A 12,203-nucleotide genomic window follows, 5' to 3' on the forward strand; every position below is an offset into this window, starting at 1 on the left:
TATTTTATACAGAAGACATAAATCTCATCTTGAATAAAATTTGCCAGAAATAAAATAAGACATAATATATGGTTCCATTTACATATATTTCAAACATAAAGAAAATTAATCTATCATGCATATACAAGTATAGTTACTTCTCAGGAGAGAGTGAGATGACTAGGAGAAAGTATGAGAGGGTTTCTGGGTTGCACTTAAGGTCTATTTCTCAAGAATATTCTGGTTGTTTACATGTGATTACCTCATGAACATTTATCTAGGTGTGTATTTATGACCTGCTCATGTTTCTGAATATACTATTAGCCTTTAGTAAGTGAGTTTATTGAACATAGTGCTGCTCACAGTATCACATTGTGAGAAGTTGCTAGGAAGACAACTAGAGAGCATATCACACAGCACTTCGTGGGACAAATATTAAAGACTTTTTTTTTTTTTTAATGTCTGAGGGCATTGAAGAGACATTTAAATGTTTTAATGAAGGGCTTATTTTTCAGGTAACATTTGCACTTCAGAATTCTGAATGCAGAAATGGAGAATTGACTGGAAGCAGAAAAAGGAGGTTCAGAAGAATAATATTCTAGAAGACATATGAAAATATCTTGGACTAGTTTGTGTGTGTGTGTATCTATATAAGAGGGAGACAGGAGAGAATGTGTTTGCATTGGGAAGATAAATATGAATATTTAATAGACCTAATACAGTTCAGTTTGATAGAGTTCAATGTTGAGCTGAAGTTTGATGGGGTGGAGAAGGACAAAAATAAATTTCTGTCCTGTATAACAGAATAGTTACTCATGTCTTTTGAGTGTAAGTCTTTTTTATCCTTTAGAATGTTGTTTGTGAAGTGTTTTTAAGACAAACAGAGATGCCAAACAGCATATTCCATCATGAGCTCTGAGGTGATAACTAAAATGGTGATATAGATTCGTAAGTTTTATTTCAATAAAGTAAATTTCAAAAGCTAAGATTTGGATAAGATGATCCTGGAAGAGAGTATAAATTGGAAAGAGAAGGTTTTCTAGGTCTGGAGGAACTCAATTTACTGTGGTTTTATTATTGAAACTGGATTTGCACAGGAGACTGAATGGGTGGACAGTGACGTAGAAAAAAGTGATGAGAATATTGTAAAAAAAAAAAAAGTAAATAGAAATAAATGAATCACGGGGGGAGGGGGTATGAACACTCTGTGTAGAATGAGATTTGGACTTACTAACACAGAGGCTATGGCTTTATTTAGTAGTGGGAGCTGCTTAAGTTATTAATTGAGACAGAAGCCAGTTGCAATCAATTACCAGACATGTTGGTAACAAAATAAAAACAGTAAGAATAGGCACATGTTTTGAGAGTGTTAGTCATGAAGGAAAGCTTAGTACAGGTTGACAACAGGAAGAAGTAGGATTCAGAAGTTTTGTTGCTGCTGCTACTGTTATTGATTTTTGAAATAAAGAGAACTGAGAAATGCTCTTAAAAATGAGAAGAATCAAATTGAGAGAACCTGATTGCATATTGAAGAGAAAGAATGGATAATAAGCAGTGGGATAGAAAATAGTTCAAAGAGATCCAAAGCACAGATTGAGGCATTCTCCTTTTAAAGAGGAAGAGGCACTCATCTGCTGTAGCAGGTGGTTAGATTCTAAAATCAATGGGTTTTTCAACTGAAAAAATAAAAATAAAAAGACACTGCCAACCGATTTTTGAATGAATTTTAAATATGACATTTTAATATACAATTTATATCCGAATTTTATGTTGCATAAAATCCTTAAGAAGAAAGCATGTGTATTCAAAACTGCTCAAATAGCATTACATAAATAATTTTAAGAGCACTTTTGCTATATTTACTTAGAGTGAGGCATATTATTTACCTATATTATTTGTCAATCATATTACATACTCCTCACAGTAGTTTATTTAAAAGTGTTGTTTATATTAGTATTTGTATATAGTTTAGACATTTCAGAGTTTATGGGTGAAATACCTGGAAATGAAACAAGATATTTTCTAGGCAGTTAGTTCTTTTAATGAACAGAAGATAAAAATATTTTGTGTCTTCACAATTTTAATAAGATGAAGTATAGTATTTAAGCTAAAAGAATATGAGGATACCATTTATAGGTATAAGTGCTAATTTACATGAAAATAAATGTATTTGTAAGAGTAGCTTTGTTTGTAGATCCATAATCCTTCTAGCCTTTCTTTAGTGGATTTTATGTTATTGATATAAAAAATAATATTTGAATTATCTGATTTCTAAATTGGGAAGGTACAGCATCATGCTGAAAGGGCAATGCTTGCTTCTGTAACTACTAAATTGTCTAAATAATTAGAGTACTACATTCCGATGCTAAAATATTACATCCCCATTTTCTCTGTTACACTCAGATGTTTTAATATATCTACAATCAAGATACCTGTTAAAGAAACATCATTGGAAGTTTTACAACTGCCAGTTAGAGAACATAAATTATTTTGGCCCAATATTTCTTTGATTATGAGTTTTTGAAGTATAGGCCAGATGGATGTGACATGCTCATGCTTCCAAATAATCACCAGAAACGTGCAAGGATATGCAGTAAACTATGGAGGTGGGGGAATTATATAAATATAACAAAATGTAAAAAGCAATGTACATGAATACAATACTTTTAAATATGTATTATAATTGTGCTAACAATCTCAAAGGCATACAAAATTCAAGACTGCAAGTATTGGCTTTAGAAGACAACATGTTAATATAATATGATGATGCAAAACTGCTTATGGACTAATGTGATACAAAAAATTTCTTCCTCAGTGAAGAAAGTTGAGACTTAATTTTTTCTCATAATGCTGAATAAGTCAGTTGTAACTAAATGCTATCCTCAATTAATTTTAACCTCTTTAAAGCTTCTATTAAATAATTTTTAATAGAATCTAGAATATGAAATATAGTACAGTCACTTACATTATGGTTTGACTTACATTATGGTTTTTCAATTTATGATGGTGTAAAAGTGATACGCCTTCAGTAGAAACCCTACTTTTAGTACTCATGCAACCATTGTTTTTTAACTTTCAGTACAGTGTTCAATAAATTCCATGAGATATTCAGTACTTTATTATAAATGGGCTTTATGTTATTTGATTTTGTCCAATTATAGACTAGCTAATATAAGTGTTCTGAGCACATTTAAGTTAGACTAGGCTAATATATGATATTTGGTAGCTTAGGTGCATCAAATGCGACTTCAACTTACATTAGTTTCATCTTATAATGAGTTTATTAGGATGTAATCTCATCTTAAATCAAGGAGAGTCTGTTTTTTATTTCCTTTGTTTGAAATATGTTATTACTAGCATATCCAAGAAATTAGTGGACTAAGCAGGAGAAGTCAAACAAAATTATGATGATTTTTCATGCATAAACTTAGCCTCTATAGAAACGAATAGAAAATTGTAATATATTTATCTCTACCTATGAGCAGCCTACTTAATTATAAAGTTTATCATACAGATATCATTACTTTAAATGTGTGTCATTATGTAAAAAAAAAAAATAGAAAAAAAGTTGGCTTTTAGATGCAAATGGGAATTATTTAGATGTAAGTAAAGGATAATTCAATTTGTATAGGCTATAAAAATAGTCGTATATTGGCTAACTAACTGAAAAGTCTATATCCTGGGTCATCTTTATGACAACACTGATCCATATTGAACAATGCCAGAAAAAGACACATTTTTAAAATTAGCCTACTTGTCTTGTAGAATATGTTCATCTTAAGGCTGGCTTTCTTTATGGTGGAGAATGACTGCCAACAGTCTATTGTGGTGGCATTCATTCATCTTCATATCTTGACATGTGCCTTAGAATATTAATCAAGATTCTTTCCTGGGAGTCACAGTCAGTTTCTCCTGATGTCTCCTTCAACAAAATAAACCTAACACCACCCTTTAACCAATCACTTTGGATACAGGATGAGAGGTGTTAAATTGGATCTGGCCTAAAGCTTCTTCTATATCTTGAGTCCGTATGTAACAAATCGCAACCTAAGTTAGTATATCAAGAAACTGTAACTTAAGAGTTTATTATTTTAACAAGTAGTTGCTTTAACCAATCACAGCAGCTAAGCTTCAGACAACCACAGGCTGCCAACTGATCAGATCATACTGAAATAAGGCAAATGTTAAGCTGTAACCAATCAAGATAATTCTGTAAGTCACTTTTCTCTTTTCTGTTTATAAATACTTCCTGCCCACATTGCTGGGTGGAAATCTATGATCTTATCCTGTTCAGAGTGCTGCCTGATTCGTGAATTTTTCCTTGCTCAAATAAACTCTGCTAAACCTAACTTGTCTGAAGTTTTTCTTTTAAGAGAGGCACTAATCAGATTATTTTTTCAAACAAAAATAGATTACTCAGGGAATTCCAAAGAATAATATAGACAATTTACTAAAAAGTATGTGGAATTCTTGGAAGAAGGTAGAATACCTAAACTAAAATTCCATTACAGTGTAATTAACGAATGTAACTGGACCCAAACTGGACAATGTAGACTATTTACCCTGACATATAGAATTACATTAAACTTTATTTATGCTGCAGAAAAAGATGAAAAATATAGATTAGACTGATGAGTAAATTTTCTATTTGCCAACTATCAAAAAGATATCAATTATGCTTATGGTTTACCTACTGATACATTTTTATGTAACTCTGTGTGTGTGTCAACTGAAAAAGAGAAGATGTTTTGTCATCCCTTTTTAATAAACGAAAAGTGATCAAAATAATAAAAATAAATAAAAACTGACCAAAATAATAAAAAAAATAATAAAAACTGATCAAAAATTCAACTGAAAGATACTTTGATATAAATGTGATAATAAATAGGCCTTGATCAATATGCATTCCTTTATGTTAAGAAAGTTTGCTTTTTGGAATTTTAATATTTAATTTTGAATAATTGATAAAATTATTAAATATTTATTTCATGTTCTTTGATGTTGCTGATTGGAATATTGGATTTTAATTGTCCAATCTGATGTTTCCTTTGCAAGGTTACTTTTAAAATTTCCCCTTTTTACTTTTTTCTACTCTCGAAATTACTTTTTCGAGAGGGAGGTATTATTAAGACAGTGTTTGATAAGCAGACAGGATCGTTTTCAAAACCTGGGAATGCAGGACAAACTATGTAAATTGTCAGCATCACTCATGATCAGGGAAATGCAAATCAGAACCACAATGAGATACCACCTTACTCCTGCAAAAATGGCCATAATCAAAAAATCAAAAAATAATAGATGTTGACACTAATGCGGTGAACATTTTTACACTGCTGATGGGAATGTAAACTAGTACAACCACTGTGGAAAACAGTGTGGAGATTCCTTAGAGAACTAAAAGTAAAACTAACATTTGATGCAGCAACCCAACTACTTGGTATCTACCTAGAGGAAAATAACTCATTATACGAAAAAGATACTTGCACTTGCATGTTTATAGCAGCACAATTCACAATTGCAAAAATGTCAAACCAAGCCAAATGCCCATCAGTCAATGAGTTGACAAAGAAACTGTGATATATATACACACGTATATGATGGAATACTACTCAGCCATAAAAAGGAATCCATTAATGACATTTGCAGTGAAGAGAAGTAATTCAGGAATGGAAAACCAAACATTGTACATTCTCACTCATAAGTGGGAGCTGAGCTGTGAGGATGCAAATGCATAAGAATAACACAATGGATTTTGGGGACTCAGTGAGAAAAGGTGGGAAGGGATTGAGGGACAAAAGACTACAAATTGTTTGATATGTATACTGCTTGGGTGATGGGTGCACCAAAATCTCACAAATCACCACTAAAGAACTTACTCAGGTAACCAAGCTCCATCTGTTCCCCAATAACCCATGGAAATAAAAAAAATTAAAACACACACACACACACACACACAAACTTCTTTGATAGACAAACTTTGGTACCAAACACAAAGAGGAACCTTAATAAACCAGATTGGAGCAATTGTGAAATTCCTTTAACATGATAGAGGTTGCTAACAGTACAGAACAGAAAAAGGCAAAGTGATTCTCAATGAAGAAAGTTCAAGACCAGCAGAATGAAAGTTACTCCTCTATCAAGGGCCAGATTTTCAAGACCTTAAACTGAGACGTGAGCTCATGTTTTCTCATCAACCAAAAAATTATTCAAAGAAGAAAAACCATAAGATATTATAGAAAAAAAAAAGAAACTTGCTCTTATAGAATCCTATTCATACATACACTTAACAAGTAACTGGTAATAACCTTATAAAAATGTTTAGTACTTTTTAAAAAATAAACGAGACCATATTTTGCACTGAAAAGGTCAAAAGTTCTCTTTGGTTAATGTCTGTAGCCTCTGATGAGAAAGTTATATCCTAACTAGAGTTCTACCACAACCTTGGTACCAGGTGCTATTTTTTTTAAAAAAAAGATTGTCAAATCTAATTCCTGTACACACGTAGCATGAATTATCAATCTGGCACTGAAATTAATATAAACAGGCTTTTGCAAACTCAGTGAATTAGAAACTGTCCATATAGTAAGCCTTTTTATAAACAGTCTTAATAAAATAAATACTATCTTTATTGCTGATGAAATACTTTTCTTGAAAAAAATAATGAAACAAAAATAAAATGTTTATGGAATAAAATATTCTGGTGTTAGGAAAATGTGTGTTTTTTTTTTTTTTTGAGACGGAGTCTCGCTCTGTCGCCCAGGCTGGAGTGCAGTGGCCAGATCTCAGCTCACTGCAAGCTCCACCTCCTGGGTTTACGCCATTCTCCTGCCTCAGCCTCCCGAGTAGCTGGGACTACAGGCGCCCGCCACCTCGCCCAGCTAAGTTTTTGTATTTTTTAGTAGAGACGGGGTTTCACCGTGTCAGCCAGGATGGTCTCGATCTCCTGACCTCGTGATCCGCCTGTCTCGGCCTCCCAAAGTGCTGGGATTACAGGCTTGAGCCACCGCGCCCGGCCGGAAAATGTGTTTTTAATTACTCAAGGTCCACACACATACACACACATGCACACACACATTCTTACTGACAGTAACCAAGTAATGGAAAGACAACGAAAACAATGTATATTTTAAAACATATCAAGTATTGTAAATATATATAGCTGAACTGCTCAACACATAATAGTTTTACAAAAATTCCATCAAAATTAAAACATTAGGCTTTTAAAATAAGGTAAAGTTTATTTTTAAAGTATTTTAAAAAAGTGAAAAAAGGATTAGAAAATTGGTGAAATTTCAGTTATCACCAAGCAAATTATTAGTTGTAAATTTTCAATTTTTCTTTTCCTTCTGCTGTATTGCCTCTTATGTATGTTGTATTCCTGAAAAAAATAAATCTTAAAAATGTAAGAAATTTTTAATTGATTTGCTTATTTTTTTCAAAATAGTTTATATATGTGCAGCAGGAAATTTTGAAAAGTTTAAATATAAACACATTTTTCCATAAAAATAGTGTTAACATTTCCTTTGATATTTGAAATAATTTAGCCAATTTTGCAATCATATATTTTAGTATTTATTTTAAATGTCACCATGAAAATGTTAATTTTGATATTTTACTTATTATATGTAATGCCTTAGGATACATATTTTTAGTTCTAGAAGATGAACAACTTAGAAATAAAATCCATGTATTTTAATTTTATACTTATAACTACCAAGTTATTTTTAACCCCCAAATTCAGGTACTTTGTACTATATTATAATATGAAAACTGTGCTTGTGATAATGCTCTTGGCCTTAAATTTTTTAGAATTTTATTTGCAAAGCATTATGACTTGAGTTTTTTAGCAAATAAAAATACAATAAAGATGGCTTCAAGCTTTTATACCAAGTCTGACATGTAATGATAAATATTAATCTAAAACTTTCCTTAATTTTTTCAGAATATTTTACAACCAAATGGATTTTTTTGAAAACTCTTATCTCATAGATTGATTCAAGCAAAAAATCACCTTTCATATCCCCCTTCAGTCTCCATATACACTCCATAACCTCCAATATGATCCTGTTATACTATTTATGTAGAATCCATTTCTTTTTTTACTATCATGTCATAGAAACATTATTTTGGTCTATAATTTTCATTTTCTTAATAAAATTTTCTTAGATAATTTCTCAAATTCTTAAATTAGAGAAGCTAATTCAAATGTATGATGAGTTAAGAACATCCATATCTTTCTTTTCTATTCTTTTATGGATATTTAGCAATGGTAATTTTGAGATAATATTTTCACCTTTGTTTTACAATCCAACAAGATGACATTAATGGATTGAGTGTAGAGAAACATAATGAAGAACGGTAACATTTCCACTTGATAGTGAAAAAGCTGATTTTAATAAGTTCTAAGTTAATGATAATTGATTAAAAACTTTTCAGTGATTATTTTGAGTTTATCCATATAAGTTCGAGACTAGCTCTATGATTATATAAACATTAATGTGATTCAAAATGTTTTTGTATGGCATTAGATTTACGGGTCAAAAGGTAAATTCAAGAGTAGGAGGAACCTACCTCAGTATACTGAAACTGAGTATAATTAATGAAACCAAAAAATAATTTGTGAATAAATTATTTTTTCTACCTTGAAATTAAATAACGATTTACATGGCCTTTCCAACTTGGTGGAATAAGTGAAATTCAATTATAGTACAACTTCGGTCAAAATTATTCTTGGCCTCACAGCTGTTCTCATATGGTATGTGTTACTTAATGTTTTTCAAAAATGATGATTGATGATATAACAAAAAGTTAAAAATCTAAGCATTTAATTTAAAAAAGATAATGGGACATCATCAAACCAATGAATAGTGTTATTTTATATAAAAATGTTTATTATTTAGTTTAAATTTTAGCTCAAGAGTAGAATTGAAGGATTCAAGCAAGATAACAGAGTTGGAAGCACAGGAATCTGTCTCCCCACCTAGACGACTGCAGTGGCCCAATCTATCTGAGTTTCGTACAGGTTTGAAACTTCTGGGAATAGTCTTGGATGGTAAATTACAACTAATTTTGCTCAAGTTTAGGTTTTAGTACAAGAGCAGCTAACCATCCCACATCTTTAGCACCATGACAAGCAGCCATAACTGTGTTCCATGAGAAGCTCATATGTAGCTTACATAAGCCAGGATATACTAAAAGCATGCTGTTCTCAAAATATTAGAGACAGGTGTGCAGATTCCATATTGCTCTTTCCAATCTCAGAAGTGTAGACAAAAAGTCTGATGGCCATTTTTGTTGCACTCTACCCCTTTGTTGCAAGCCTCTGCATCTCTGCCTGAAATAACTTCCAGAGGATTTAAAGAGCTAGTGTTTCTCCCTATTCTCCATTAATGTTTACCTCTGTCCCTTTTGGGAGCCAGACAGTAAATATGAGAACATTCAAAATTAACTACATATGTGAAGAAAATAAGACCTCATATGCCCAAGGACTAGTGCAGACTCAGGGAAGACAAGAGAAGACCTGAGTTTATACCTCAGGCTACTCTTTAGCATAAAGACAGCCTACAATAATGAAAAATACAAAGCAAACAAACAAAAAACAGCAATCCCTGGGAAAGATGGACAAGCTAATTTTCAGAGTTACCATCACCAAGTTGTTAGATTTAAATGCTCAGTTTTTTACAAAACTTTATAAGACACACAAAGAAATAGAAAAGGCTGGTCTATCCAAAAGAAATAAATACATCAATAAAAACTGATTTTGAAAAAGAACTTCTAGCAAGACTTTAAAGCAACACTCTTAAAAATGCTCAAAAACTAAAGAATGTTTTGAAGAAAATCAGGAAAACAAGGTATGAACAAAATGGAAATATCAAGAAACAGATGGAAAATTTAAAAATAAACCAAAAAGTAATTCTGGAACTGAAAATATGGAAACTACAATGAAAGATCTACAAAAAGGTCGGAAGGCAGATTTGAGCTGGCAGAAGAATAACTCAACAAACTTGAAGATGGGACAATCAGTAAGTCAAAGGGGTGAATATAGAATTATTAAAAAAGCAAAGCTATGTTTATTATTGAAGTTGAGCTGGTATATAAATTTGGTATGTTAAATTTAACTCCCATTTTAAGCACAAAAAACAATAAAATATATACAAAAGTAAATGAGAAGAAAGTTTAAACATTTCACTAGAAAAAAATCAACTAAACACAAAAGAAGACAGTGATTTAGAAAAAGATAGCATAAAGAAAACAAACATAAAATGAAAGAAAGAAGCCTATATGATTAAAAAATAGAAAACAAATGACAAAGATAAGTTCTTCCATTTCCATAATTGCTTACATAAATATAAATGAATTAAACTATCTAATAAGAAGTCTGAAATTGGCACAATAAATAAACAAATATGAATAAATAAACCAAAAATACACTGTCTCCAAGAGACTCACTTTACATCCAAAGACAAAAGTAGATTGAAAATGCAAGGATGGAAAAAGGTTTTTTTGCAAATAGTAACCAAAAGGGGTAGGAATGACTATACTAATATCAGAAAAAATAGACTAAAAAAAAAATTTACAGGATATAAAAAGATCTTTCATTACTATATAATTACTATATAATGAAAGATCCAATAAAGCAAGATGATATAACAATTATAACATTTATGCGTTGAATCACAGACTATCAAGTATATAAAACAAAAATTGACAGAACTAAAGAGAGAAATGGACAATTCTGTGATAACAGTTGGATACTTCAATACTCCATTTACAATAATGTATAGAATAATCCCATAAGTAACAAAATAGAGGATTTAAACAAAGCAATAAGCAAACTTGACATAGCAGATATACACAGAACATGCCATCCAATAATAACAGCATACACATTTTTCTCAAATACACATGGGGCATTTTTCAGAACACACCATATGTTATACCATAAATTAAGTCTCAGTAGATTTTACAAGATAGATATAAAACAAAGTATCTTTTCTGATTACAATAGGATAAAATTAGAAGTAAAACTGGAAAATTCACAAATTTGTGGAAATTAAGCAATACACTTGAACAACCAAACAATTAATGGATTAGAGGAGTAATCACAAGGAAATCAGAAAAACTTAGAAATGAATAAAAAATAATTTTAAAAGTCAAAACTTATGCAGTGCAGCATAGGCAACCCTGAGGAGAAAATTTATAGGTATAAATATTTACATTAAAAAACAAGAACCATCTCAAATCAAACACTTAAGAAGCTAGAACAACAAGAATAAACAAAACCAAACTAGAAAAAAAGAATAAAAATTTAGAACAGAGATAACAAAAATAGAGAATAGAAAAAACAATTTAAAAATATCATTGAAACCAAAATTTGGTTCTCTGAATAAATCAAAAAGATTGATAAACCTTTACTTAGATGGAAAAAGAAAAAATACAGAGAAGATGCAAATTATTAAAAGTATCATTTAAAATTATCATAGTGAAGATGTTACTACTGTTTCAAAAGAAATAAAAATATTATGAGAGTACTATGGCAAATTATATGTCAATAAGTTGGATAAGCTACGTGAAGTAAACAAATTCCCAGAAACACAAAACCTACCAAGAATACATTGCAAAGAAATAAAAAATCTAAATAGACCTATAACTAGTAATGAGATTGCATCAGTGATCAAAAATCTCCTTACAAAGAAAAGAAAAATCCTGCCGTGCCTTTGGATTCATTTTCAAATTCTACCAAATATTACTAGTACTACTAATGATAATAATAATAAACTAACACCAATTATTTTAAGAAACTAAAGAAAAAAAAAACTGAAGAAGAGAGAACATTTCTTACCTACTATGTGAGGCCAGCATTATCATGATACCAAAGTCAAAGACACTACAAAAAAATGAAAATGACATACCAGCATTCCCTGTGGAATTTGATGTAAAAAAATCTTCAACAAAATACTAGCAAAGCTAACTCTGCATCCTACTAAAATATCTATATATCATAACCGTTATGGTTAATATTAGGTGTTAACATGGTGTATTGAGGGATGCCTAGATGGCTAGTAAAGTATTGTTTCTGAGTGTGTTTGTGAGAGCATTGCCAGAGCAGATTGAAATTTGAGTCAGTGCACTGGGAGAGGAAAACTTACCCTCAATTTGGGTGGACACCATCCAATCGGGTGCCAATATGGCTAGAACACAGTAGGTGGAATTGGGGGTAAGCT

At 31.1% G+C, this 12,203-nt stretch overlaps 1 long non-coding RNA gene across 1 annotated transcript in view; it reads left to right on the top strand.

Annotated features, from left to right (window-relative positions):
• LOC103884585 overlaps positions 1-5,289 on the top strand; it is a 61,830-nt gene extending 56,541 nt beyond the window's left edge. The window contains exon 4 of the long non-coding RNA XR_647219.4: positions 495-5,289. This is a non-coding gene — a long non-coding RNA (uncharacterized LOC103884585). The remainder of the gene's footprint in view (positions 1-494) is intronic.
• The last annotated feature ends 6,914 nt before the right edge of the window (positions 5,290-12,203 follow it).

This window comes from Papio anubis, chromosome 3, assembly GCF_008728515.1.
Source record: "Papio anubis isolate 15944 chromosome 3, Panubis1.0, whole genome shotgun sequence".
Classification (NCBI taxonomy): Eukaryota; Metazoa; Chordata; class Mammalia; order Primates; family Cercopithecidae; genus Papio; species Papio anubis.